General features: G+C 46.2%; 1 protein-coding gene and 1 pseudogene across 1 annotated transcript in view; both read left to right on the forward strand.

The window, feature by feature from the left end:
• CTDSP2 (CTD small phosphatase 2) overlaps positions 1 to 27,102 on the forward strand; it is a 78,833-nt gene that overhangs the window by 27,348 nt on the left and 24,383 nt on the right. The gene's annotated exons all lie outside the window — the stretch shown is intronic.
• On the forward strand, positions 14,110 to 14,229 carry LOC135052173 (5S ribosomal RNA; annotated as a pseudogene).

The following is a 27,102-nucleotide window of genomic DNA, read 5'->3' on the forward strand; positions in this document are numbered from 1 at the left end:
AGAGTAAAAGTTTTGATAGTTTTATTATTTTCAGTGAGTCCTGCTGGCAACAGGCTCACTGCAACGAGGGACCTAGGGGAGAAGAAGTGAACTCACCTGCGTGCAGGATGGATTTGCTTCTTAGGCTACTGGACACTAGCTCCAGAGGGACGATCACAGGTACAGCCTGGATGGGTCACCGGAGCCGCGCCGCCGACCCCCTTGCAGATGCCGAAGTAAGAAGAGGTCCAGAAACCGGCGGCTGAAGGCTTTTCAGTCTTCATGAGGTAGCGCACAGCACTGCAGCTGTGCGCCATTGCGCTCAGGCACACTTCACACCGGCGGTCACTGAGGGTGCAGGGCGCTGGGGGGGGCGCCCTGGGCAGCAATGTTAATACCTTTCTGGCTAAAAAGAATACATCACATATAGTCCATGAGGCTATATGGATGTATTTCACCCCTGCCAGGTCTCAGAAAAACCGGGAGAAGAGCCCGCCGGAATAGGGGGCGGGGCCTATCTCCTCAGCACACAGCGCCATTTTCCTACACAGCTCCGCTGCTAGGAAGGCTCCCAGGCTTCTCCCCTGCACTGCACTACAGAAACAGGGTAAAAAACAGAGAGGGGGGGCATTTTTTGGCGATATTATATATATTTAAGCAGCTATAAGGAAACAACACTTATATAAGGTTGTTCCTATATAATTATAGCGCTTTGGTGTGTGCTGGCAAACTCTCCCTCTGTCTCCCCAAAGGGCTAGTGGGGTCCTGTCTTCTATCAGAGCATTCCCTGTGTGTCTGCTGTGTGTCGGTACGTGTGTGTCGACATGTATGAGGACGATGTTGGTGTGGAGGCGGAGCAATTGCCGGTAATGGTGATGTCACCCTCTAGGGAGTCGACACCGGAATGGATGGCTTTGTTTATGGAATTACGTGATAATGTCAGCACGCTGCAAAAGTCGGTTGACGACATGAGACGACCGGCAAACCAGTTAGTACCTGTACAGGCGTCTCAAACACCGTCAGGGGCTGTAAAACGCCCTTTGCCTCAGTCGGTCGACACAGACCCAGACACGGACACCGAATCTAGTGTCGACGGTGAAGAAACGAACGTATTTTCCAGTAGGGCCACACGTTATATGATCACGGCAATGAAGGAGGCTTTGCATATCTCTGATACTGCAAGTACCACAAAAAGGGGTATTATGTGGGGTCTGAAAAAACTACCTGTAGTTTTTCCTGAATCAGAGGAATTGAATGACGTGTGTGATGAAGCGTGGGTTACCCCTGATAAAAAACTGCTAATTTCAAAGAAGTTATTGGCGTTATACCCTTTCCCGCCAGAGGTTAGGGCGCGCTGGGAAACACCCCCTAGGGTGGACAAGGCGCTCACACGTTTATCCAAACAAGTGGCGTTACCGTCTCCTGATACGGCCGCCCTCAAGGATCCAGCTGATAGGAGGCTGGAAAATACTCTAAAAAGTATATACACACATACTGGTGTTATACTGCGACCAGCAATCGCCTCAGCCTGGATGTGCAGTGCTGGGGTGGCTTGGTCGGATTCCCTGACTGAAAATATTGATACCCTGGATAGGGACAGTATTTTATTGACTATAGAGCAATTAAAGGATGCATTCCTTTATATGCGAGATGCACAGAGGGATATCTGCACTCTGGCATCAAGAGTAAGTGCGATGTCCATATCTGCCAGAAGAAGTCTATGGACACGACAGTGGTCAGGCGATGCGGATTCCAAACGGCATATGGAAGTATTGCCGTATAAAGGGGAGGAATTATTTGGGGTCGGTCTATCGGATTTGGTAGCCACGGCAACAGCCGGGAAGTCCACCTTTTTACCTCAAGTCCCCTCCCAGCAGAAAAAGACGCAGTCTTTTCAGCCGCAGTCCTTTCGTTCCTAGAAGAACAAGCGAGCAAAAGGACATTCATATTTGCCCCGAGGCAAAGGAAAGGGTAAGAGACTGCAGCAAGCAGCCCCTTCCCAGGAGCAGAAGTCCTCCCCGGCTTCTGCAAAGGCCTCAGCATGACGCTGGGACCTTACAAGCGGACTCAGGGGCGGTGGGGGGTCGCCTCAAGAATTTCAGCGCACAGTGGGCTCACTCGCAGGTGGACCCCTGGATCCTGCAGGTAGTATCTCAGGGTTACAGGTTGGAATTCGAGAAGTCTCCCCCTCGCCGGTTCCTAAAATCTGCTTTGCCAACGTCTCCCTCAGACAGGGCGACGGTATTGGAAGCCATTCACAAGCTGTATTCTCAGCAGGTGATAATCAAGGTACCCCTTCTACAACAGGGAAAGGGGTATTACTCCACGCTATTTGTGGTACCGAAGCCGGACGGCTCGGTAAGACCTATTCTAAATCTGAAATCTCTGAACCTGTACATACAAAAATTCAAGTTCAAGATGGAGTCACTCAGAGCAGTGATAGCGAATCTGGAAGAAGGGGATTTTATGGTGTCCTTGGACATCAAGGATGCTTACCTTCATGTCCCAATTTGCCCTTCACACCAAGGGTACCTCAGGTTCGTGGTACAAAACTGTCATTATCAGTTTCAGACGCTGCCGTTTGGATTGTCCACGGCACCCAGGGTCTTTACCAAGGTAATGGCCGAAATGATGATCCTTCTTCGAAGAGAAGGCGTATTAATTATCCCTTACTTGGACGATCTCCTGATAAGGGCAAGATCCAGAGAACAGCTGGAGGTCGGAGTAGCACTAACTCAAGTAGTGCTCCAACAGCACGGGTGGATTCTGAATTTTCCAAAATCCCAACTGATCCCGACGACACGTCTGCTGTTCCTAGGGATGATTCTGGACACTGTTCAGAAAAAGGTATTTCTTCCGGAGGAGAAAGCCAGGGAGTTATCCGAACTCGTCAGGAACCTCCTAAAACCAGGGACAGTGTCTGTGCATCAATGCACAAGAGTCCTGGAAAAAAGGGTCTCTCTGCTATGGTGGTTGCAGAGTGCTCATCTGTTAGAGGGCCGCAGATTCGGCATACAGAACTGGGTCCTAGTGACCACGGATGCCAGCCTGAGAGGCTGGGGAGCGGTCACACAAGGAAGAAACTTCCAGGGCGTGTGGTCAAGCCTGGAAACGTCTCTTCACATAAATATACTGGAACTAAGAGCAATCTACAATGCTCTAAGCCTGGCAAACCCTCTGCTTCAGGGTCAGCCGGTGTTGATCCAGTCGGACAACATCACGGCAGTCGCCCACGTAAACAGACAGGGCGGCACAAGAAGCAGGAGGGCAATGGCAGAGACTGCAAGGATTCTTCGCTGGGCGGAAAATCATGTGATAGCACTGTCAGCAGTGTTCATCCCGGGAGTGGACAACTGGGAAGCAGACTTCCTCAGCAGACACGATCTTCACCCGGGAGAGTGGGGACTTCATCCAGAAGTCTTCCACATGATTGTAGTCCATTGGGAAAGACCAATGGTGGACATGATGGCGTCCCGCCTCAACAAAAAACTGGACAGGTATTGCGCCAGGTCAAGAGACCCTCAGGCAATAGCTGTGGACGCTCTGGTAACACCATGGGTGTACCAGTCAGTGTATGTGTTTCCTCCTCTGCCTCTCATACCCAAGGTACTGAGAATTATACGGCAAAGGGGAGTAAGAACGATACTAGTGGCTCCGGACTGGCCAAGAAGGACTTGGTACCCGGAACTTCGGGAGATGCTCACGGAAGATCCGTGGCCTCTACCTCTAAGAAGGGATCTGCTTCAGCAGGGACCGTGTCTATTCCAAGACTTACCGCGGCTGCGTTTGACGGCATGGCGGTTGAACGCCGGATCCTAGGGAAAAAGGCATTCCGGAGGAGGTCATCCCTACCCTGGTCAAAGCCAGGAAGGAGGTGACTGCACAACATTATCACCGCATTTGGAGAAAATATGTTGCATGGTGTGAGGCCAGGAAGGCCCCGACAGAAGAATTTCAACTGGGTCGATTCCTACATTTCCTGCAAACAGGATTATCTATGGGCCTCAAATTAGGGTCCATTAAGGTTCAAATTTCGGCCCTGTCGATTTTCTTCCAGAAAGAATTGGCTTCAGTTCCTGAAGTCCAGACTTTTGTAAAAGGAGTACTACATATACAGCCCCCGGTTGTGCCCCCAGTGGCACCGTGGGATCTCAATGTAGTTTTGGATTTTCTCAAATCCCATTGGTTTGAGCCACTCAAATCGGTAGATTTGAAATATCTTACATGGAAAGTAACCATGCTACTGGCCCTGGCTTCAGCCAGGAGAGTGTCGGAATTGGCGGCTTTATCGTATAAAAGCCCATATCTAATTTTCCATTCGGACAGGGCAGAATTGAGGACGCGTCCTCATTTTCTGCCTAAGGTGGTATCAGCGTTTCACCTGAACCAGCCTATTGTGGTGCCTGCGGCTACTAGCGATTTGGAGGATTCCAAGTTGCTGGACGTTGTCAGAGCATTGAAAATATATATTTCAAGGACGGCTGGAGTCAGAAAATCTGACTCGCTGTTTATACTGTATGCACCCAACAAGCTGGGTGCTCCTGCTTCTAAGCAGACGATTGCTCGTTGGATTTGTAGCACAATTCAACTGGCACATTCTGTGGCAGGCCTGCCACAGCCTAAATCTGTCAATGCCCACTCCACAAGGAAGGTGGGCTCATCTTGGGCGGCTGCCCGAGGGGTCTCGGCATTACAACTCTGCCGAGCAGCTACGTGGTCAGGGGAGAACACGTTTGTAAAATTCTACAAATTTGATACCCTGGCTAAGGAGGACCTGGAGTTCTCTCATTCGGTGCTGCAGAGTCATCCGCACTCTCCCGCCCGTTTGGGAGCTTTGGTATAATCCCCATGGTCCTGACGGAGTCCCCAGCATCCACTAGGACGTCAGAGAAAATAAGAATTGACTCACCGGTAATTCTATTTCTCGTAGTCCGTAGTGGATGCTGGGCGCCCATCCCAAGTGCGGATTGTCTGCAATACTTGTACATAGTTATTGTTACAAAAAAATCGGGTTGTTTATTGTTGTGAGCCATCTTTTCAGAGGCTCCTACGTTATCATACTGTTAACTGGGTTCAGATCACAAGTTGTACGGTGTGATTGGTGTGGCTGGTATGAGTCTTACCCGGGATTCAAAATCCTTCCTTATTGTGTACGCTCGTCCGGGCACAGTATCCTAACTGAGGCTTGGAGGAGGGTCATAGGGGGAGGAGCCAGTACACACCACCTAGTGGTCAAACTTTTAAATTTTGTGCCCTGTCTCCTGCGGAGCCGCTATTCCCCATGGTCCTGACGGAGTCCCCAGCATCCACTACGGACTACGAGAAATAGAATTACCGGTGAGTAAATTCTTATTTTTTTGAATATTCACTTTAACATCCTTAGGGCGGTATTCAATTCTTTCCACACCATTTTTGCTGATGGGCGTGGTACAGAGGTGTCCTCTTACAACTTTGCTCCCTGATGCGTTACACATAACGTGTGAGTGCCGCGTGACTCGGTAGTGCAGAGGTGGTTTTTTTGCGTCTTTTGCAGCAAAAATACATCTTAGACGCAATAGGATGCACAAGCAACTTCTGCTGATTAAAATGATATGCAGCATGCTTACATTCTGTGTGTAATTGCGGCTCTATCTGCATACAAAATGGTGTCGGAGCGGCTATACGGGCGCTTGCAGTGTCCGCCCGCATCGCTGCTCATCTTGTAAGACAAAAAAAAATTAAAAGAAAGTAAATCAGGGCTGATTTGCCCAGCACCAAAGAATAAAAACTTGGGTTGGGGGCGGGATATAGGGGACAGGGAGGCTGGGGCATGCTGGGAAGAATAACTCTGGTGCCTGCCTCGCTCCCTATCCAACCTATACCCAGTGAATGAATCCTGTACCCCCTAGTGGACAAAAAAGAAATATCATTTAAATACCACCCATAGAATGGTTATATCAACATATCAAACCGTAGCTTCTAAATAAAAATCCATTGGTAGAAATTAAAAGTCAAAATAAGATAATCATAAAATGAGTACTTAGGCAGCTTACCTGGGGGGCATTGCAGACAGAACATTCCAGCAGGTAAGCGTCCTTATCTATTATCTATACTATCCGACCAGCTCACCTGTATAATATTACACATAGTAGCGATTTGCCTTCTACGTCATGCTAACCTCTGCACCATTTACCTCTGCCCGGGGAGCTATATGTTCACATGTCTTCTCACAGATGTATTTGTACACTAAACATACAGGACTTGATTGGAATATTTTCTTTTAAGCAGCAAAACCTAAAACTTTCAGCAGAGCCGTACCCCCTGGCCTGACATCGGGCTGCTAAGGTTATATAGCTTTGCAAAACGAAGATACTGTTCTGACATCGAATTTAATGCCTGTGTTTGGCCAACCAGTCTGCCAATGAATCGTTGAAGGGTCTCTCATTGTATTTTGTCTGAACAAGTAGCGCAGCAGCAGCAGCAGCAGTTGTAGGTACATTCCAGTATACAGAAAAAATCGGCTTCTTTTTGAAGATTTTGTGAATGGGAAAATAAACAATACGGTCACAGTGACAGGAATATGGGGGTTATTCAGAGTTGGTCGCAGATTTTGCAATCTTAGCAAAATCTGTGACCACTTAGATCACATGCTGGGGGCCGCCCAGCTTGTGTGGCGCCTCCCCGTGATGCGATCGCAATTCAATTGCAATCGCATTGCAAAAGCTTCAAATCGCAGGAAACGCAGGCAACATCATCGGGCCGCCCAGAAAAAATTGGATTGTTGAAATCGCATAGACACACACTCTCTTTCCTTGCACCCTGTACCTGTCCTCCCAGCCTCTTTAAAAAATATTGGCAAATATGCTGCATATATCGGCTATTTAGCAGTTCTGGGCACTTATGAAATATTCCTACGTATTATGGGGTCAGTTCAGTTAGAAGTGACCTAATTGTGACTGCAAGTGAAAGTAGCTATATGCCGCACAAATCCACAAAACTAGGCTGAGATCAGACCATGAGGGAGGGTGAGCTGCAGTACTGTTTCCACGCTGTTAAAACGGCAAGTCACCCTCCTCACATCTAATTGAATTGACCCCTAGATGTGAACATACCAAGGATTGGCAGATGACAGTTGTCAGTGTTGCTCGAGATCTACAGGGCTCTTGGTTGTCTGACTGCTGACAGGAGGTTGCCACTGGCTCTAGTGACTTTACAGCAGGAAGTATATGGCGGAGAGGAAGCCGCAGATTTATAGTTGATCATCTCGGTAATGGTAGGAAAATTAATAATTATACATTCAATTTGGCTTTTACTTTATCTAATATTCTATGCTGATAAGGGATATCAACAAATTCATTATTCATTAAATACTTCTATACAGTATGCACTTAATTTACACGTAAATAAAATGGGTTACAGTTCTGCTTCATAACTTTTTATTTTAAGGTTGTTATGAGGTATATTGTTAGCTGGGGATATTTCTAAGATAGATACAGCTTGTAGACTTTAGCATATCAGCTGGCCGGAATGGTGTTACTTGGCATTATTATCCAGCCAATCAAACACATGCATGCAGTCAAACATGTTCTAGCAGCCATTGGCATAATGGTGTTTAAATTCAGCTAGAGAGCGTTAGAGAAATTTGTATTTTTATGTTTATAGAAAATCAAGATATCCCCATTGTAAAGGGACTGTGCCAGGAAAAAATATATTTGTCCAGTTATGCTTGGGACAGGTTTTGAAAGAAAAGGGTATTGGGAACCGCACAAGTACAATATTTGAACAGATAATGACCTCTGAAAAACTGAATTATTCCTGAATTGCTTCTCAATACAGCAAACATATGTAATTGGAAAAATTATAGTCCCTGTACATATTCTTGTTGCTTTCAGTGGTGCTCCCTTGAGTCAAAAAATGGTTAACAGAAAAATAACCAAACAGAGAGGTGTTTGGAAAGTAGACTCTTTTTTGGGAGCACTCTAATTCAGAGGTTTATGGTTATAACATCACTGGTAAAATCGATTTTATTAGATAGTATTTTAAAGTTGAATTTAAGGAGTACAAATATAAGAGTGAATTAGCCTCGCGAACATATGAACGTAAAATTTCTCTATCGTCCTAGTGGATGCTGGGGTTCCTGAAAGGACCATGGGGAATAGCGGCTCCGCAGGAGACAGGGCACAAAAAGTAAAGCTTTACGATCAGGTGGTGTGTACTGGCTCCTCCCCCTATGACCCTCCTCCAAGCCTCAGTTAGATTTTTGTGCCCGGCCGAGAAGGGTGCAATCTAGGTGGCTCTCCTAAAGAGCTGCTTAGAAAAGTTTAGCTTAGGTTTTTTATTTTACAGTGAGTCCTGCTGGCAACAGGATCACTGCAACGAGGGACTTAGGGGAGAAGAAGTGAACTCACCTGCGTGCAGGATGGATTGGCTTCTTGGCTACTGGACATCAGCTCCAGAGGGACGATCACAGGTACAGCCTGGATGGTCACCGGAGCCTTGCCGCCGGCCCCCTTGCAGATGCTGAAGTAAGAAGAGGTCCAGAATCGGCGGCAGAAGACTCCTCAGTCTTCTAAAGGTAGCGCACAGCACTGCAGCTGTGCGCCATTTTCCTCTCAGCACACTTCACACGGCAGTCACTGAGGGTGCAGGGCGCTGGGAGGGGGGCGCCCTGGGAGGCAAATGAAAACCTATTTTGGCTAAAAATACCTCACATATAGCCTCCGGAGGCTATATGGAGATATTTAACCCCTGCCAGAATCCGTTAAGAGCGGGAGACGAGGCCGCCGAAAAAGGGGCGGGGCCTATCTCCTCAGCACACAGCGCCATTTTCCCTCACAGAAAGGCTGGAGGGAAGGCTCCCAGGCTCTCCCCTGCACTGCACTACAGAAACAGGGTTAAAACAGAGAGGGGGGGCACTAATTTGGCGTTAGAAATATATAATAAAGATGCTATAAGGGAAAACACTTATATAAGGTTGTCCCTATATAATTATAGCGTTTTTGGTGTGTGCTGGCAAACTCTCCCTCTGTCTCTCCAAAGGGCTAGTGGGTCCTGTCCTCTATCAGAGCATTCCCTGTGTGTGTGCTGTGTGTCGGTACGTGTGTGTCGACATGTATGAGGACGTTGTTGGTGAGGAGGCGGAGCAATTGCCTGTAATGGTGATGTCACTCTCTAGGGAGTCGACACCGGAATGGATGGCTTATTTAGGGAATTACGTGATAATGTCAACACGCTGCAAGGTCGGTTGACGACATGAGACGGCCGACAAACAATTAGTACCGGTCCAGACGTCTCAAAAACACCGTCAGGGGTTTTTAAAACGCCCGTTTACTTTAGTCGGTCGACACAGACACAGACAGGGACACTGAATCCAGTGTCGACGGTGAATAAACAAACGTATTCCTTATTAGGGCCACACGTTAAAGGCAATGAAGGAGGTGTTACATATTTCTGATACTACAAGTACCACAAAAGAGGGTATTATGTGGGATGTGAAAAAACTACCGTAGTTTTTCCTGAATCAGATAAATTAAATAAAGTGTGTGATGATGCGTGGGTTCCCCCCGATAGAAAATTAGGGGCGGTATACCCTTTCCCGCCAGAAGTTAGGGCGCGTTGGGAAACACCCCTTAGGGTGGCTAAGGCGCTCACACGCTTATCAAAACAAGTGGCGGTACCGTCTATAGATAGGGCCGTCCTCAAGGACCAGCTGACAGGAGGCTGGAAAATATCATAAAAAGTATATACACACATACTGGTGTTATACTGCGACCAGCGATCGCCTCAGCCTGGATGTGCAGAGCTGGGGTGGCTTGGTCGGATTCCCTGACTAAAAATATTGATACCCTTGACAGGGACAGTATTTTATTGACTATAGAGCATTTAAAGGATGCATTTCTATATATGCGAGATGCACAGAGGGATATTTGCACTCTGGCATCAAGAGTAAATGCGATGTCCATATCTGCCAGAAGATGTTATGGACACGACAGTGGTCAGGTGATGCAGATTCCAAACGGCACAAAGGTGTATTGCCGTATAAAGGAAGAGGAGTTATTTGGGGTCGGTCCATCGGACCTGGTGGCCACGGCAACTGCTGGAAAATCCACCGTTTTTACCCTAAGTCACATCTCTGCAGAAAAAGACACCGTCTTTTCAGCCTCAGTCCTTTCGTCCCTATAAGATCATATCTGCCCAGGGATAGAGGAAAGGGAAGAAGACTGCAGCAGGCAGCCCATTCCCAGGAACAGAAGCGTTCCACCGCTTCTGACAAGTTCTCAGCATGGCGCTGAGACCGTACAGGACCCCTGGATCCTACAAGTAGTATCCCAGGGGTACAGATTGGAATGTCGAGACGTTTCCCCTTCGCAGGCTCCTGAAGTCTGCTTTACCAAGGTCTCCCTCCGACAAGGAGGCAGTATGGGAAAAAATTCACAAGCTGTATTCCCAGCAGGTGATAATTAAATTACCTCTCCTACTACAAGAAAAGGGGTATTATTCCACACTATATTGTGGTACTGAAGCCAGAAGGCTAGGTGAGACTTATTCTAAAAAATTTTTGAACACTTACAAAGGTTCAAATCAAGATGGAGTCACTCAGAGCAGTGATAACGAACCAGGAAGAAGGGGACTATATAGTGTCCCGGGACATCAGGGATGCTTACCTCTATGTCCCAAATTTGCCCTTCTCACTAAGGGTACCTCAGGTTCGTGGTGCAGAACTGTCACTATCAGTTTCAGACGCTGCCGTTTGGATTGTCCACGGCACCCCGGGTCTTTACCAAGGTAATGGCCGAAATGATGATTCTTCTTCGAAGAAAAGGCGTCTTAATTATCCCTTACTTGGACGATCTCCTGATAAGGGCATAGTCCAGGGAACAGTTGGAGGTCGGAGTAGCACTATCTCGGATACTGCTACAACAGCACGGGTGGATTCTAAATATTCCAAAATCGCAGCTGATCCCGACGACACGTCTGCTGTGCCTAGGGATGATTCTGGACACAGTCCAGAAAAAGGTGTTTCTCCCGGAAGAGAAAGCCAGGGAGTTATCCGAGCTAGTCAGGAACCTCCTAAAAACAGTGCATCATTGCACAAGGGTCCTGGTAAAAATGGTGGCTTCCTACGAAGCAATTCTATTCGGCAGATTTCACGCAAGAACTTTTCAGTGGGATCTGCTGGACAAATGGTCCGGATCGCATCTTCAGATGCATCAGCGGATAACCCTATATCCAAGGACAAGGGTGTCTCTCCTGTGGTGGTTATAGAGTGCTCATCTTCTAGAGGGCCGCAGATTCGGCATTCAGGATTGGATGCTGGTGACCACGGAGCCCAGCCCGAGAGGCTGGGGAGCAGTCACACAAGGAAAAAAATTTCCAGGGAGTGTGATCAAGTCTGGAGACTTTTCTCCACATAAATATACTGGAGCTAAGGGTAAATTTATAATGCTCTAAGCTTAGCAAGACCTCTGCTTCAAGGTCAGCCGGTATTGATCCAGTGGGAAAAACATCACGGCAGTCGCCCACGTAAACAGACAGGGCGACACAAGAAGCAGGAGGGCAATGGCAAAAACTGCAAGGACTTTTCGCTGGGCGGAAAATCATGTGATAGCACTGTCAGCAGTGTTTCATCCCGGGAATGGAAACTGGGAAGCAGACTTCCTCAGCAGGCACGACCTCCACCCGGGAGAGTGGAAACTTCATCGGGAAGTTTTTTCCACATGATTGTAAACCGTTGGGAAATACCAAAGGTGGACATGATGGCGTCCCGTCTGAACAAAAAACGGGACAGGTATTGCGCCAGGTCAAGAGACCCTCAGGCAATAGCTGTGGACGTTCTGGTAACACCGTGGGTGTACCAGTCGGTGTATGTGTTTCCTCCTCTGCTTCTCATACCTAAGGTGCTGAGAATTATAAGACGTAGAGGAGTAAGAACAATACTCATGGCTCCGGATTGGCCAAGAAGGACTTGGTACCCGGAACTTCAAGAGATGCTTACAGAGGTCTTATGGCCTCTGCTGCTAAGAAGGGATTTGCTTCAGCAAGTACCATGTCTGTTCCAAGACTTACCGCAGCTGCGTTTGTCGGCATGGCGGTGGAACGCCGGATCCTAAGGGAAAAAGGCATTCCGGAAGAGGTCATTCCTACCCTGGTCAAAGCCAGAAAGGAGGTGACCGCACAACATTATCACCACATGTGGCGAAAATATGTTGCGTGGTGTGAGGCCAGGATGGCCCCACAAAGAAATTTCAACTCGGTCGTTTCCTGCATTTCCTGCAAACAGGAGTGTCTATGGGCCGCAAATTGGGGTCCATTAAGGTTCAAATTTCGGCCCTGTCGATTTTCTTCCAGAAAGAATTGGCTTCAGTTCCTGAAGTCCAGAAGTTTGTCAAGGGAGTATTGCATATACAACCCCCTTTTGTGCCTCCAGTGGCACTGTGGGATCTCAACGTAGTTCTGGGATTCCTCAAATCACATTGGTTTAAAACCAGTCAAATCTGTGGATTTGAAGCATCTCACATGAAAAGTGACCATGCTCTTGGCCCTGGCCTGGACCAGGCGAGTGTCAAATTGGTGTTTTTTTCTCAAAAAAGCCCATATCTGTTTGTCCATTCGGACAGGGCAGAGCTGCGGACTCGTCCCCAGTCTCTCCCTAAGGTGGTGTCAGTGTTTCACCTGAACCAGCTTATTGTGGTGCCTTGCACCTACTAGGGACTTGGAGGACTCCAAGTTGCTAGATGTTGTCAGGGCCCTGAAAATATGTTCCAGGACGGCTGGAGTCAGGAAAACTGACTTGCTGTTATCCTGTATGCACCCAACAAACTGGGTGCTCTTGCTTCTAAGCAGACTATTGCTAGTTGGATGTGTAATACAATTCAGCTTGCACATTCTGTGGCAGGCCTGCCACAGCCAAAATATGTAAATGCCCATTCCACAAGGAAGGTGGGCTCATCTTGGGCGGCTGCCCGAGGGGTCTCGGCTTTACAACTTTGCCGAGCGGTTATTTAGTCAGGGGCAAACACGTTTGTAAAATCCTACAAATTTGATACCCTGGCTAAGGAGGACCTGGAGTTCTCTCATTCGGTGCTGCAGAGTCATCCGCACTCTCCCGCCCGTTTGGGAGCTTTGGTATTATCCCCATGGTCCTTTCAGGAACCCCAGCATTCACTAGGACGATAGAGAAAATAAGAATTTACTTACCGATAATTCTATTTCTCGGAGTCCGTAGTGGATGCTGGGCGCCCATCCCAAGTGCGGATTGTCTGCAATACTTGTACATAGTTACAAAAATCGGGTTATTATTGTTGTGAGCCATCTTTTCAGAGGCTCCGCTGTTATCATACTGTTAACTGGGTTCAGATCACAGGTTGTACAGTGTGATTGGTGTGGCTGGTATGAGTCTTACCCGGGATTCAAAATCCTTCCTTATTGTGTACGCTCGTCCGGGCACAGTACCTAACTGAGGCTTGGAGGAGGGTCATAGGGGGAGGAGCCAGTACACACCACCTGATCGTAAAGCTTTACTTTTTGTGCCCTGTCTCCTGCGGAGCCGCTATTCCCCATGGTCCTTTCAGGAACCCCAGCATCCACTACGGACTCCGAGAAATAGAATTATCGGTAAGTAAATTCTTATTATTGATCATAAGTGATCACAATATCACAATTTACTAATTGCCGGAAATTAATAACTGTGGTACCAAAAATAATATTACATTACATATTATTCCTCATGTAGAGTGTGACCATCATTTGTTCTGCATATATCCATTATGGATCATTTGGGTCGCAGAGAATTAAATCATTGGTCATGTAAAAAAGTATACCTTGTGGCATTGGTCTAGGTGACAATCTATTCGGGAAATTACTGTATGTCCACATTGGTAAATTATTTTAGAAATATGAGGCACAAGGCACAAATGCCTTATGGGTGTATGGCATTTGTGCCTTGTGCCTCATATTTCTAAAATAATTTACCAATGTGGACATACAGTAATTTCATTAAATTATTTTAGAAATATGAGGCACAAGGCACAAATGCCTTATGGGTGCATGGCATTTGTGCCTTGTGCCTCATATTTCTAAAATAATTTACCAATGTGGACATACAGTAATTTCATTACTAACACATAGGTGACTAAAAAAGGCGAGTTCAATATTTGCGGTCATACCTCACTGGAGATGCCCAATCTCTTCTGACCTTGGAAGCTAAGCAGTGAAAGGCCGGGTCAGTAACAGGATGGGAGACCACCTTTGAACACCCTGGTACTGCAAGAAATTGACTCCCGAATAGATTGTCACCTAGACCAATGCCACAAGGTATACTTTTTTAGATGACCAATGATTTAATTCTATGCGACCCAAATGATCCATAATGGATATATGCAGAACAAATGATGGTCACACTCTACATGAGGAATAATATGTAATGTTATATTATTTTTGGTACCACAGTTATTAATTTCCGGCAATTAGTAAATTGTGATATTGTGATCACTTATGATCAATATTTTACGTTCATATGTTCGCGAGGCTAATTCACTCTTATATTTGTACTCCTTAAATTCAACTTTAAAATACTATCTAATAAAATCGATTTTACCAGTGATGTTATAACCATAAACCTCTGAATTAGAGTGCTCCCAAAAAAGAGTCTACTTTCCAAACACCTCTCTGTTTGGTTATTTTTCATGCTTGGGACAGGGGAAGGTAGATGTAAGACATAGTTTTATGTTATCCCCCATAACAAAAAGCTTTCTTCCTGATACCTTAAGGTGGGTACACACTTGACGATACGCTTCATGAGCTATATCGCCTAGTGTTTTCCCTACCCTCCTGGCCAACCGATGTGGGGGTAATTCTGAGTTGATCGCAGCAGGAACTTTGTTAGCAGTTGGGCAAAACCATGTGCACTGCAGGGGAGGCAGATATAACATGTGCAGAGAGAGTTAGATTTGGGTGTGGTGTGTTCAATCAGCAATCTAAATTGCAGTATAAAAATAAAGCAGCCAGTATTTACCCTGCACAGAAACAAAATAACCCACCCAAATCTAACTCTCTCTGCACATGTTACTCTCATAAAACATTGGGATATTTGAAAACTGGTATACTGGAAAAAGATGTAACACTGCAACCAATCAGATTGTGAATGCCGTACTTGCCTAGTTATTAGCTATCATGTAATATTAGGTGTTTTCCAGTATAATATGTTACAGTTATGTAATATGAGGAGTCACCATGTATGGGCCATGGTTCAACAACAGGGCATATTTAATTCTAATCTACATTTTAGAATTGGTTCTATTTTTTTTTTGTCTATTCATTTTTCTGTCTTATTTTCAAGGCAGCTGCCTTATGAGTTTTAGCTCGTGTTTAGCCCTTTCTGCCAATGAGGTAACAGCTGTGCATGGTGTGGCTGCCCTGCTGTTGCAATGCTCTGTAAAGGAATAATTACTATTAGATATGTTGTATCATTTTCCAGCTGCTCTCTTTGCGCATGGTTGTACTGCCAATAATGATTTTGTGTAGAGAACATTCCATACCTACCTGAAGAGTCTTGTTCCCCTTCGGGGTAATGGTTCTTGTTGTTATGTAAAAAGTGCCCGGAGTCTGTTCTTTCTTTAATAATTGCTACGGATGTTTGTTATCCTATGAACGCTGTCATGTCGTTAGCAGTCACAGTTTCTTCCAAAGTTATAGAATGTTTCATCTATACTTTGTTGTTTGAAAGTACATTTTGCTTTTATTAGAACTTGAAGCTAGAAAGTTAATATGCTAGTATATGAATAACAAGATGACTAAAATAAAACCGCACACACTGGGCCGCTTGGAATCGGAGACATCTGACACTATATCCTGTAAAATTGTCCCTGATGTGTATATATCTGTATTTAGTGACCCTTCTTCCAGCTCCCTAAATTTAGCTTGTTATTGTATAATCAAACACAAAAACATTTTAGGCTCTTGGAAATGTTACCAACTACTCAATAACATTGTTACTAGCTACCCGGTGATGGGGTTGCTTGCACTACCCGGTAATGTGGTTGCTAGTGCTACCCGGTAATGTGGTTGCTAGTGCTACCCGGTAATGTGGTTGCTAGTGCTACCCGGTGATGTGGTTGCTAGTGCTACCCGGTAATGTGGTTGCTAGTGCTACCCGGTAACGTGGTTGCTATAATTTCCCAGTGATGATGTTACTAGTGCTACCCAGTGACATTGTTACTAGCATTACCCCGTGATGTGTATTTCCATCCTAACTTATATTGCTGGAGAAGATACCATTATTAGTTTGACTTTGATACTCCTCTAAAGAAATTAACCGTAGCGATCAAATGTATTAAACATATAGAACTGGAATGAGTTTTCCCTACTTTAGTTAATAGACATAATGCGAGCATGCTAGATATTATAAGGAAAAAAATGAAGCATGGCAGGAAGTATTTATTAGCAAAAAGAAACATTGTTCAGAAGAATATAGTGTAGAAACTCCCAGAAAAGGAAGTGACGGTACTATAATTAGGAGCTTATTACGATGGATAGGCTATCACCACTTCAATCCATTTTAAATGCAGCTGCGAGGCTAATCTTCCTCGCCAGACGTTCTTCATCTGCTGATCCGCTCTGTCAGTCCCTCCATTGGTTACCGGTATTCTACCGTGTCAAATATAAAATACTTTTACTTACATACAAGGCTATTAACCAAACTGCACCATCATACATCTCCTCACTCATCTCAAAATATCTCCCTACCAGACCTCTCCGCTCTGCACAAGATCTGCGTCTCTCATCCACATGCATTACCTGTTCCCTCTCAAAATTACAGGACTTTACCCGGGCTTCACCCACTCTGTGGAATGCACTCCCACGCACAATAAGACTCTCCTCTAGTCTCCAAACCTTTAAACGTTCTCTGAAAACTCATCTCTTCAGACAAGCCTACCAAATTTCAGACCCACACACATAACCTTCACAGCTTCCCTATCAAGTTACATCCCCTCTGTACAGTCCACATAAACTCACATTTTGTCTTCCAACATTGCTGGGTGATCATATCATATAAGAACCTAGCAACCTGGGGAACCATTATGTGACAGGTAGCATCTATCCTTGTGTATCAATGCCTATTTCCCTATAGATTGTAAGCTTGCGAGCAGGGCCTTCCTACCTCTGTCTGTCTGTCTGTCTTTGCCCAGTTTTGTTCTATAATTGTTGTTCTAATTGTAAAGCGCAACGGAATATGCTGCGCTATATAAGAAACTGCTAATAAATAAATAAATAAATAAATAAATATAGTACAGCAGGTAATTAGGTTTGAAGCTGATACTCCCAATACTTTTGTGTCTTTGTTAGTCATTTAATAGCGTATACATACAGCCTATTTCAGCAAGAACAAATATATCAGCATCTAGGTCTAGGCTATGGGGTAGATGTACTAAGCAGTGTAAAGAGTGGAGAAGTTGCTCATGGCAACCAATCAGCTGCCTTGTATAATTTTATAATATGCAAATTTTAAATGTTACTTCAAAGCTGATTGGTTGCCATGGGGAACTTCTCCACTCTTTTCACTGCTTAGTACATCTCCCCCTATATATACAGCTCGTTCTGTAGTACTTTATTAATCCCACAGGTATGCGGTTTGTAGTAAACAAATGGTGATTCCCAGGTAAGGTACAGGACACGTGGGTAGATTTACTAAAAGCTTCTTAAAATAAAAAGTGGCGGTGTTTCCAATGCAACCAATCAAATCATGTCTATACTTTTCTATGATGCAATAAAAGAATGATAGCTAGAATCTGATTGGTTGCTATGGGCACTACCACCACTTTTCATTTTTAGAAGCTTTAGTAACTCTACCCCATGGACTTTTAAAAAGCATCCTTTTTAAAAGCATTGGCAAAATCTTGTTCTTGGAGTGCCCAGCAGCATAGTATACTAACTATTCTATTGTACCCAGCATTAATGCTTCCACTGGTCAGAATGTGTGTATGCGTGTGGGGCAGGCCCATTCCCAACACACTTCTGGGGACTCTCTAGATTAAAGCATATTTACTGCACTTCATGAATGCTTTGTGAATGCATAACATTAATGCCTGCATTTAGAAGCCCTACGGCTATTGAGCTTTATGGGTGTTCTGGATAATTAAGCCAAGGAGAAAATAACAGGGCCCATTGTTAGGCGGGCTGAGAAAGGTGGCAGAAGGTTAATTATTCTTACACGGGAGTGTTGTCATTGAGCAGACAGGATTCCTGCAGTGTTACACTGGGGGCACATGTCATTGTATAGCGCCTATGTAGATATGCAGCGGTTTACCAGATTTTTCAGTGTGTAAGCCACAATGCATTGTATCCGCTCCACCTACCCACCAAGATTTCGGGAGACAAAAAATGACCACGATCATTCTTTAGAAGAGAATGACTTCATGTGATCCCTTGAATGAAATTCTACCTCTACATATTATAAACATAATGACTATAAAGGTTGTCAGCCCTCCGCTGCCTATTACAGTTATTTAAGTAGCTATTCCTAATCTATGCCTGCCAGCCAGGGGAGGAAAATTTCCTGCTGTTCGGCAGTTTTTCAGTTTGTGGGAAGTTACAAGTAACTGAAGGAATTTTCCCCTGCGTTTTGATCAATAGTTCTGATAATGAGCTCTTTCTGGTTTCAGAGCCTAGTTAGTACACCTGCATCAGAACATTAGGTAATCCTGCACCACCTCTGTAAGTGCTCACTACTGTGTGACAGGACTGCAATCCAGACCTCTTCATGAGAGAGCAAGGAATGCCTCAGGTGTTACATTGTTATAACAACGTGGGATAAATTTACCAAGCACCGCCTTTCAAAGCTATCAGTTTTGGCCTCTGGATTTAAAGGGCAATAATAAAAACAAAACATGCCAAGTTCTGTTTTCTATCTTTTAATTATGTTTTTTGCATCACAAGGGTTCCGTAGCGTTTTGAGAAGGGAATAAAACGGATCACAAGAAATAGAAGCATAGATTAAAGCTGGCCATACACTACACCAGTGGTTCTCAAGCTCGGTCTTCAAGGACACCCAACAGTTCATGTTTTACAGGCCTCCTCACAGAATCGCGAGTTAAATAATTAGCTCCACCTGTGGATCTTTTAAAATGTGTTAGTGAGTAATGAATACACCTTTGCAGCTGCTAGGTGACCTGGAAAACAAGAACTGTTGGTGGTCCTTGAGAACTGAGTTTGGGAACTAATGCACTTGACCAACTTTCATCCAACCCATACTTGCCTACCTGACCCTCTCCATGAGGGAGAAAATGCTCTGTTCCTGGACTTTCCTGGTAATCTATGATTGCCATCACCTGTGATGAGCTAATTAATTGATAAGAAAGGTGTTTCACCACAGGTGATGGTAATCATCAATTAAGAGGCAAGTCCAGGAACAGAGCATTTTCTCCCTCATGGAGAGGGTCAGGTAGGCAAGTATGATCCAACCATGCAACTAGCGTTGGTTGGTTGGTTGGTTGGTTGGTTGGTTGGTTGGAATGAAAATCTGGTAATGTATAACAATTAGCCGTTCTCTCCCAAACATTGGGAAACAGCTAAAATCTGTCATTCAGACAAATTAGTTCATTAGTTTGGTTACCAGATTTCCGTTCCAACCAACCAGTTGGTCTGATGTATGGCTAGCTTTATACAGAACATGTATAAAATCACAGAGATACATAATTACAGTGAGCAGTGAAGAGAGGACCTGACTCAAACAAGCTTACAATCTATAGTGGAAATACTGTAGGAGGACACATTAATACTATTGCCCATTAAACCGAGCAGTCCAAACTGCTGAAGACACAGTGGCTTTGAAAAGTGCTGTGTGGTAAATTAACCCCTTTGAGCCTTGGTTTGGTGCCTTTCCCTATATTTTCTGCATGTCCTGTTTTCATTTGTGTCACAATTGGGCTTTAGGCTTTGTAGGGCTTGTTCCTCCACTATCATACATTGTAATTCTGCAGTTTACTACTCTGTACAGGTGGTAAGACTTATCCTCTTATATTTATGTGAAAACACCTAAAAACCAATTGCAACACAGTGGGGGAGATTCAATAATGTTTTGGGGCGCTCTAAGTAATGGGCATCGAACAAAGCTATTTATTTGTTGCTCCGCTCAGGCACGAGTCCCGCAACGGCTATTTCTCTGCTCAAAGCCTCCTGAGGTGGCGGACGCAAATTGTCAAAGTCATTCTAGTGGGCGTCCCAGATGCTGTTTCGGTAGTGTGCCCAATAGGTTAGACGGCCATAGCCTCCTTACATGGCTAAAACCGATTCTTTTGGGCGCAGTAAGTAATGGATACCTGCAGCAGTTGCGCCTGACTGGCACAACAATAGATTAGCTCTGTCGGGCACCCATTACTTACTGCACCCAAAAAAAACACACTTGTCTAAGACTCCTGTTTGCAATGTAAAATAACGATGCTTTTACAGTAATGAATTTTATTTACTTTGGAAAAGTGGCAGAAAACTTGAGCAGATTAGTTTTTGCTCACGTCTATTGGCCTTTGATAACTTATTTTCTCTGACGTCCTAGTGGATGCTGGGAACTCCGAAAGGACCATGGGGAATAGCGGCTCCGCAGGAGACTGGGCACAAAAGTAAAAGCTTTAGGACTAGCTGGTGTGCACTGGCTCCTCCCCCTATGACCCTCCTCCAAGCCTCAGTTAGATTTTTGTGCCCGAACGAGAAGGGTGCAATCTAGGTGGCTCTCCTGAGCTGCTTAGAGTAAAAGTTTAAATTAGGTTTTTTATTTTCAGTGAGTCCTGCTGGCAACAGGCTCACTGCATCGAGGGACTAAGGGGAGAAGAAGCGAACTCACCTGCGTGCAGAGTGGATTGGGCTTCTTAGGCTACTGGACATTAGCTCCAGAGGGACGATCACAGGCCCAGCCATGGATGGGTCCCAGAGCCGCGCCGCCGTCCCCCTTACAGATCCAGAAGAGCAGAAGAGGTCCGGAAAATCGGCGGCAGAAGACGTCCTGTCTTCAATAAGGTAGCGCACAGCACCGCAGCTGTGCGCCATTGCTCTCAGCACTTCACACTCCGGTCACTGAGGGTGCAGGGCGCTGGGGGGGGGGGCGCCCTGAGACGCAATAAAAATACCTTAGATGGCAAAAAATACATCACATATAGCTCCTGGGCTATATGGATGCATTTAACCCCTGCCAGAATACATAGAAAAACGGGAGATAAGGCCGCCGAGAAGGGGGCGGAGCCTATCTCCTCAGCACACTGGCGCCATTTTCCCTCACAGCTCCGTTGGAGGGAAGCTCCCTGGCTCTCCCCTGCAGTCACTAGACTACAGAAAGGGTTAAAAAAGAGAGGGGGGGCACTAATTACGCGCAGTATTAAAGATACAGCAGCTATAAGGGGAAAAACACTTATATAAGGTTATCCCTGTATATATATAGCGCTCTGGTGTGTGCTGGCAAACTCTCCCTCTGTCTCCCCAAAGGGCTAGTGGGGTCCTGTCCTCTATCAGAGCATTCCCTGTGTGTGTGCTGTATGTCGGTACGTTTGTGAGGAGAAAAATGATGTGGAGACGGAGCAGATTGCCTGTAATAGTGATGTCACCCCCTAGGGGGTCGACACCTGAGTGGATGAACTGTTGGAAGGAATTACGTGACAGTGTCAGCTCTGTATAAAAGACAGTGGTTGACATGAGACAGCCGGCTACTCAGCTTGTGCCTGTCCAGACGTCTCATAGGCCGTCAGGGGCTCTAAAGCGCCCGTTACCTCAGATGGCAGATATAGACGCCGACACGGATACTGACTCCAGTGTCGACGGTGAAGAGACAAATGTGACTTCCAGTAGGGCCACACGTTACATGATTGAGGCAATGAAAAATGTTTTACACATTTCTGATAATACGAGTACCACCAAAAAGGGGTATTATGTTCGGTGAGGAAAAACTACCTGTAGTTTTCCTGAATCTGAGAAATTAAATGAGGTGTGTGATGATGCGTGGGTTTCCCCCGATAACAACTGATAATTTCTAAAATGTTATTGGCATTATATCCTTTCCCGCCAGAGGTTAGGGTGCGTTGGGAAACACCCCCTAGGGTGGATAAAGCGCTCACACGCTTGTAAGGGCTCTACCCTCTCCTGAGATGGCCGCCCTTAAGGATCCTGCTGATAGAAAGCAGGAGGGTATCCTAAAATGTATTTACACACATACTGGTGTTATACTGCGACCAGCAATCGCCTCAGCCTGGATGTGCAGTGCTGGGTTGGCGTGGTCGGATTCCCTGACTGAAAATATTGATACCCTAGATAGGGACAGTATATTTTTGCCTATAGAGCATTTGAAAGATGCATTTCTATATATGCGTGATGCACAGCGGAATATTTGCCGACTGGCATCAAGTCTAAGTGCGTTGTCCATTTCTACCAGTAGAGGGTTATGGACACGACAGTGGTCAGGTGATGCGGATTTCAAACGGCATTTGGAAGTATTGCCTTATTAAGGGGAGGAGTTATTTGGGGTCGGTCTTTCAGACCTAATGGCCACGGCAACAGCTGGGAAATCCACGTTTGTACCCCAGGTCGCCTCTCAACATGAGAAGACGCCGTATTATCAGGCGCAGTCTTTTCATGGACAAGCGGGCAAAAGGTTCCTCATTTCTGCCCCGTGACAGAGGGAGAGGAAAAAGGCTGCAGAAATCAGCCAGTTCCCAGGAACAGAAACCCTCTCCCGCCTCTGCCAAGCCCTCAGTATGACGCTGGGGCTTTACAAGCAGAATCAGGCACGGTGGGGGGCCCGTCTCAATGAATTTCAGCGCGCAGTGGGCTCACTCGCAAGTAGACCCCTGGATCCTTCAGGTGATATCTCAGGGGTACAAATTGGAATTCGAGACGTCTCCCCCTCGCCGTTTCCTAAAGTCGGCTTTACCGATGTCTCCTTCTGACAGGGAGACAGTTTTGGAAGCCATTCACAAGCTGTATTCCCAGCAGGTGATAATCAAGGTACCCCTCCTGCAACAGGGAACGGGGTATTATTCCACACTGTTGTGGTACCGAAGCCGGACGGCTCGGTGAGACCGATTCTAAATCTAAAATCTTTGAACACTTACATACAGAGGTTCAAATTCAAGATTGAGTCACTCAGAGCAGTGATTGCGAACCTGGAAGAAGGGGACTACATGATGTCTCGGGACATCAAGGATGCTTACCTTCATGTCCAAATTTACCCTTCTCACCACGGGTACCTCAGGTTTATGGTACAGAACTGTCACTATCAGTTCAGACGCTGCCGTATGGATGGTCCACGGCACCCCGGGTCTTTACCAAGGTAATGGCCGAAATGATGATATTCCTTCGAAGGAAGGGAATTTTAGTTATCCCTTACTTGGACGATTCCCTGATAAGGGTAAGATCCAGGGAACAGTTGGAGGTCGGTGTAGCACTATCTCAGGTAGTGTTGCGGCAGCACGATTGGATTCTCAATATTCCAAAATCGCAGCTGGTTCCGACGACTCGTCTTCTGTTCCTAGGGATGATCCTGGACACAGTCCAGAAAAAGGTGTTTCTCCCGGAGGAGAAAGCCAGGGAGTTATCCGAGCTAGTCAGGAACCTCCTAAAACCGAGCCAAGTCTCAGTGCATCAATGCACAAGGGTTCTGGGTAAAATGGTGGCTTCCTACGAAGCAATCCCATTCGGCAGATTCCACGTAAGAACTTTCCAGTGGGACCTGCTGGACAAATGGTCCGGGTCGCATCTTCAGATGCATCAGCGGATAACCCTGTCACCAAGAACAAGGGTGTCCCTCCTGTGGTGGTTGCAGAGTGCTCATCTTCTAGAGGGCCGCAGATTCGGCATTCAGGACTGGGTCCTGGTGACCACGGATGCCAGCCTGCGAGGCTGGGGAGCAGTCACACAGGGAAGGAATTTCCAGGGCTTATGGTCAAGCCTGGAGACATCACTTCACATAAATATCCTGAAGCTAAGGGCCATTTACAATGCTCTAAGCTTAGCAAGACCTCTGCTTCAAGGTCAGCCGGTGTTGATCCAGTCGGACAACATCACGGCAGTCACCCACGTAAACAGACAGGGTGGCACAAGAAGCAGGAGGGCAATGGCAGAAGCTGCAAGGATTCTTCGCTGGGCGGAAAATCATGTGATAGCACTGTCAGCAATTCCGGGAGTGGACAACTAGGAAGCAGACTTCCTCAGCAGACACGACCTCCACCCGGGAGAGTGGGGACTTCACCCAGAAGTCTTCCACATGATTATAAACCGTTGGGAAAAACTCGACAGGTATTGCGCCAGGTCAAGGGACCCTCAGGCAATAGCTGTAGACGCTCTGGTAACACCGTGGGTGTACCAGTCAGTGTATGTGTTCCCTCATCTGCCTCTCATACCCAAGGTACTGAGATTGATAAGATGGAGAGGAGTAAGCACTATATTCGTGGCTCCGGATTGGCCAAGAAGGACTTGGTAACCGGAACTTCAAAAGATGCTCACGGAGGATCCGTGGCCTCTACCTCTAAGAAGGGACCTGCTTCAGCAAGGACCCTGTCTGTTCCAAGACTTACCGCGACTGCGTTTGACGGCATGGCGGTTTAACGCCGGATCCTGAAGGAAAAAAGGCATTCCGGATGAAGTCATCCCTATCCTGATCAAAGCCAGGAAGGATGTAACCGCAAAACATTATCACCGCATTTGGCGAAAATATGTTGCGTGGTGCGAGGCCAGTAAGGCCCGACGGAGGAAATTCAACTAGGTCGATTCCTACATTTCCTGCAAACAGGAGTGTCTATGGGCCTGAAATTGGGGTCCATTAAGGTTCAAATTTCGGCCCTGTCAATTTTCTTCCAAAAAGAACTAGCTTCAGTCCCTGAAGTTCAGACGTTGTAAAAGGGGTACTGCATATACAGCCTCCTTTTGTGCCTCCAGTGGCACCTTGGGATCTCAATGTAGTTTTTGGGTTCCAAAAAGTCACATTGGTTTGAACCACTTAAATCTGTGGAGTTAAAATATCTCACATGGAAAGTGGTCATGCTGTTGGCCCTGGCCTGGGCGAGGCGCGTGTCAGAATTGGCGGCTTTATCCTGTAAAAGCCCTTATCTGATTTTCCATTCGGACAGGGCGGAAATGAGGACTCGTCCTCAGTTTCTCCCTAAGGTGGTTTCAGCGTTTCACCTGAACCAACCTATTGTGGTGCCTGCGGCTACTAGGGACTTGGAGGACTCCAAGTTGCTAGACGTTGTCAGGGCCCTGAAAATATATGTTTCCAGGACGGCTGGAGTCAGAAAATCTGACTCGCTGTTTATCCTGTATGCACCCAACAAGCTGGGTGCTCCTGCTTCTAAGCAGACTATTGCTCGTTGGATTTGTAGTACAATTCAGCTCGCACATTCTGTGGCAGGCCTGCCACAGCCAAAAATCTGTAAATGCCCACTCCACAAGGAAGATGGGCTCATCTTGGGCGGCTGCCCGAGGGGTCTCGGCTTTACAACTTTGCCGAGCAGCTACTTGGTCAGGAGCAAATACGTTTGTAAAATTCTACAAAATTGATACCCTGGCTGAGGAGGACCTGGAGTTCTCTCATTTGGTGCTGCAGAGTCATCCGCACTCTCCCGCCCGTTTGGGAGCTTTGGTATAATCCCCATGGTCCTTTCGGAGTTCCCAGCATCCACTAGGACGTCAGAGAAAATAAGAATTTACTTACCGATAATTCTATTTCTCATAGTCCGTAGTGGATGCTGGGCGCCCATCCCAAGTGCGGATTGTCTGCAATACTTGTACATAGTTACAAAAATCGGGTTATTATTGTTGTGAGCCATCTTTTCAGAGGCTCCTCTGTTATCATGCTGTTAACTGGGTTCAGATCACAGGTTGTACGGTGTGATTGGTGTGGCTGGTATGAGTCTTACCCGGGATTCAAAATCCTTCCTTATTGTGTACGCTCGTCCGGGCACAGTATCCTAACTGAGGCTTGGAGGAGGGTCATAGGGGGAGGAGCCAGTGCACACCAGCTATTCCTAAAGCTTTTACTTTTGTGCCCAGTCTCCTGCGGAGCCGCTATTCCCCATGGTCCTTTCGGAGTTCCCAGCATCCACTACGGACTATGAGAAATAGAATTATCGGTAAGTAAATTCTTATTTTGATAGTTTATTACTCAACAGTATTTGCATTAACCACACTAACTTGTACATTTGTATAATGTAACCACTGAGAAATGCTAATGTTGTTGGACGCTATCTAATAACAGTCCCTATAAAGCTGTCTACTGCTGACTGAGGACTGCTCCTTAGATGGCTGTGTTTTATCTTCTTGTTCTCTACTTCCGTACCACTCTTGTCACACATACCCGATCACTGGGTGATCGGGTTGAATGCTCCCGATCAGCTGAGCGGTATGTATCCAATGTGACCCCCTGTGAGGAAGCAGCAGTGAGATAAGCGGCTTCTCTATAGGGATCGGGAGACTGGCTATGCGTGCAGTGCATAAAAAGTGGCCTGACCGGTGCAGGAGCGTTCTAAACCGTTTATCAGCTAACGCTCCTGAATTGGTACTCCATATACACATATACAATCGCCAGCCATTACCCGATATATGGAGAATGGGCCAATTATCTCGCAATATAGTGGTGTGTGGGTTTCCCCTGGTGCAAGGGATATGTTTGGCATTGGGGGTTGATCTGACACCATCAGTTGTGTGGACGGGATGCAGTTAATATACCGGCTGTCGGGATCCCGGGGCTCAGGAGACTGTCTCCAGAATCCAAACAAACGCGGGGTATTCCCACTCGGTTGGTAGGCCCACGCCATCAACTGAGTGGGAATATAATCTGTGGCAAGCAAAGCGAGCCACCGGGCCCGATGTGTCGCGAGCAGACTCGCCTGGATTCCAGCAGAGGGTTGCTGCTGTCGGTAAAACAAACCGGACCCATGTTGACAGATACAGATTTGGATAATGTTATACAGCGCTATATCTGTTTTTCACAAACCCTTGCTGAAGTGAAACCTCTACACAGAAGTAAAATAAAACAGGATCTAGTAGAAGGCTAAGCAACCTGTGGCACTCCTACTGCTGTGGAACTACACCCCACAGCATGCCCTGCCACAGTTGTAGCTTACCCTAACAGCAAAATGATGTCAGGGCATGCTGGGAGGTGTAGTTCTACAG

Source organism: Pseudophryne corroboree, chromosome 2 (genome assembly GCF_028390025.1).
Source record: "Pseudophryne corroboree isolate aPseCor3 chromosome 2, aPseCor3.hap2, whole genome shotgun sequence".
Taxonomy (NCBI): Eukaryota; Metazoa; Chordata; class Amphibia; order Anura; family Myobatrachidae; genus Pseudophryne; species Pseudophryne corroboree.